This window comes from Oenanthe melanoleuca, unplaced genomic scaffold (genome assembly GCF_029582105.1).
Source record: "Oenanthe melanoleuca isolate GR-GAL-2019-014 unplaced genomic scaffold, OMel1.0 S001, whole genome shotgun sequence".
Taxonomy (NCBI): domain Eukaryota; kingdom Metazoa; phylum Chordata; class Aves; order Passeriformes; family Muscicapidae; genus Oenanthe; species Oenanthe melanoleuca.
The window spans coordinates 6,683,990-6,687,618 of record NW_026612650.1 but is presented as its reverse complement, the minus strand read 5'-3'; positions in this window follow the sequence as shown (position 1 = coordinate 6,687,618).

Below are 3,629 nucleotides of genomic sequence, written 5' to 3'. Positions count from 1 at the left end.
ATTTTTCCACTGAAAGACTGTTGAAAGTAAGGGAAACTGTGACATTGTGGTGCCCCATGGAACCAAGAGTCCCTCGTGACACTGCAGGACCTTGTGTAACCAGGGCTCCATTGTGACACTGCAGCACCAAGGAATTCATGGTGGCACTCGGAGGCCTCATGGAACCAAGAGGCCACAGTGACACTGCAGGGTCTTGTGGGACCATGCAGAGAATTGTGACAGAGCAGGACCTCGTGTGATGATGGGGCCATTGTGACACTGCAGAGCCTGGGGGACCAAGGGGCCAGTGTTGCTCCTCAGGGACTCATGGGATGAAGGAAAAATGTTTGAAACCGTGGTGGCCCTTGGGTCCTAGAGAGCATTGTGACACTGTGGAACCAAGGAGAGCATTGCTGCAGTGTGAGACCTCATGGAACCAGGGATGCAGTGTGGCACTGCAGGGCCCAACGATACAAGGGACTTTGTGACACCACGGGGTCCCATGGAACCAGAGGGACATTTTGACATCTGATGGAACTGTGAGGCCTCATGGAATCATGGAGACCATTATGACACTCCAGGGCCATATAGGACTGTGATGACACCAAGCTGGGTGTGAGTGTGGATCGACTGGAGGGACCTGGACAGGCTGGATCCAGGGCCCAAATCCAAAAAGGTGAGGTTTAACAAGACCAAGTGCTGGGTCATGAACTTTGGCCACAACAACCCCTGCAGTGCTACAGGCTGGGGACAGAGTGGCTGGAGAGTGGCCAGTCAGAAAGGGACCTGGGGACTCTGATGGACAGCAGGCTGGACATGAGCCAGCAGTGTGTCCAGGTGCTCAAGAAGGCAAATTGCTCCTGCCTTGGATCAGGAATGGTGTGGCCAGGAGGACTAGGGCAGTGATTCTTCCCCTGTGTTCAGCATGGCTGAGGCTGGAACTTAATTCTTCATTCTGTTCTGGGCTTCCACAATTTAAGGAAGACATGGAGGTGCTGGGGTGTGTCCAGAGTAGGTTAAAAAAACTAGCGAGGGTTATGGAACACGAATCCTTTGAGGAGTAGCTGAGGGAGCTGGGGTTGTTTATCATGGAGGAGGCTCAAGAGGGACAAGATAGCATCAGGGCACAGGTTGTACTTGATGATCTCCAAGGTCTTTTCCAGCTTGCCTGATTCTGGCATTCTCTGAAACCATCCCTGGAGCAGCTGCAGGATGAGCCCTGGGCCTCCTCTTCACAAGGTCCAGCAGCCCAAGTCTCTCAGCTTCTCCTCACAGCCCCAAAGCCCATCCTGTCAGTCCTGCAGAGCCTCTCCAGCCCCTCCTCACTGCCCAGAACAGGGAGCCCCACACCCAGACACACCAGCCCAGATGTGCCCCCCTGGCCTGTGGTGCCTCTGGCAAGGGAGCAGCACGAGGCACTGCAGGAGCCTGCAGACAATTCCTGAAGCACTTGTAGGATGATCCTGCTCCCCAAGGGACATTCCCATGGTTCCAGTTCAGGAAATGAAATGGGGAGTGGGGCTCAAGGGGCAAGGGCAAGCAGGGATGGGCTGTTTGAAGAGGACGGAACAGAGATTGGAAATAGGAACAAATCTGGACCAGGGAAAAGTAAAGAAAGCAAAGATGAAGCAAAGGAAATGCTCAGAGAAGTTTGTGGGTGGCTGCCAGATAGCCCTGGCTCTAAGCAATGATGTCTGCAGTGGGACAGGAAACTCACAGCTCATAGGAACAAACTTTCTGGCTGACTGCAGAGGCCACAACAAACCTGAGTGGTTCCCTCCCATCTCCAGCCCTTGCTGGCCCCAGGGGCTGATGGCATTTGTGCTCACTCAGCTCCATCTCCCCACAGCAGCACCATGGGGGTGCTGACGCCTGCTCTGTGCAGTGCAAACAGGGGCTCCTGAGCCAGTGCTGCCGTGTCTGTGCCTGCAAGGATGCGGCACCTGTGTGAGCTGGGGGAGAGGCCAGGGCTGCAGAGGGTGGGATGTTGTTGGCAGGTGCATGAGGACGCTCTGGGACGCTGCCCTGGGCTGTCCAGCGCCGTGGGGATGGATCAGCCCCTGCTCTGCTGCTCCTTGCCAGGGTCTCCCCTTGCAGGGCCCTTGCAGAGCACCAGCCATGCTGTTTGCCCCCAGCCTGCCCACGGCCAGCCTGGGGCTGCTCACGGGGGTTTTCTCTGCTCAGCACTGGCCTGGCCAATTGTTGTGGAGAGAGCCTGGCTAAGGAGCCTGGAGCCCCCAGGCCCTGCCCTGAGGCGTCAGCGCTGCCCCAGCAGTGCCCATGGCCTGTCCCTGCTGCAGCCCCGGCACTGCCACCCCCAGGGCTGTGCCCGGCCCCGAGAGCACTCAGGCCCTGCAGCAACACGAGGGGCAGGAGGGCAGCGGGGCAGTGGCACGGGAGCAGCACTGGCAACACCAAGTGCTGCTGCTGCTGGGCACAGCTGCTGTGCCAGCACTGATCTGCCCTAGGTCTGCACAGACATTGCTTCTGCAGCTGTAGTGAAGGGAACAAAAATGGCATCTCTGGAGAAAACTTTGCTGGGAGTGAGATCCTTAATTTCATTAAAGCCATCAAGGCTGCAGCACCTCATTGACACTGTGTTGCCACAGGGAAAGTAGAGAGAAACAAAAGGAGAAATGGCAAAATCAACCACATTTCTTTGAGGACAATAAGAAAAATTTAAACAATGTAAAACAAATTCTAAAATTCAACCAACAATAAGTATCCAAGATAATCTTTATCACAAGTGATTTGCATAAATTTGCCTGCAGTTCAATGACTCTTAATGCATCCAGTCGTCCATCTCCACACTACAGCCTTGATCTCCTGATTCCTCTGGCTGTAGATGAGGGGGTTCAGGGCTGGAGGCACCACTGAGTACAGAACTGAAACTGCCAGGTCCAGGGAAGGGGAGGAGATGGAGGGGGGCTTCAGATAGGCAAAAAAGCCAGTGCTGAGAAACACTGAGAGCACGGCCAGGTGAGGGAGGCTGTCACATCCTGAGGTGTCTCCTTAGACCTGAGATCACCTCTGGTGGACATGCAGGTGGTCTGGAACCCAGCTCTTTCCAATGCCCGCCGATGAGAGACTGCAGGAGGCTGTTCTTAGAGGTTTTCATGGTTGTTTATTGTTGCTTATCTCAGGAATGCTTTGTCCAGCGAACAGCAGTCTGCTCGCCAGACGTCCATGGCAGAATCTGCCTGGCAGAGGCAGGACTTATCTTTTATACTCTAAACTACGTACTAGGTATTTACAAATGACCCCCAATACAATACAATCTTGTTACATGGTCCAGATCTGTTCTCATCCAATCTAAGAGTGCCAGTGTTTCACCCAGCATGGATGACATGGAGAAGAAGGAGGAAGAATATCCACACCCCCAATTCTCCATGTTGGCCACGTGTCCCTTATCACAAACATTCTAGAAATCTGCTAATTCTACATTCTAACAGTCTAATTTACACTCTATTTACTTTTGTGGCTTGCATTTCTTCTCTCAATGTTGGCAAACTGTTCCAAGGAGCCAAATCCAGCCCCTGAGACACCTGGGTCAGGTGGCATTGCCATGGCACAGGGGCAGGCAAAATGTATTGGCTGTGTGCAGCAGAGCATGGAGAAAGGCACTGGCCTAGGCAGCTGCTGCCATGTGG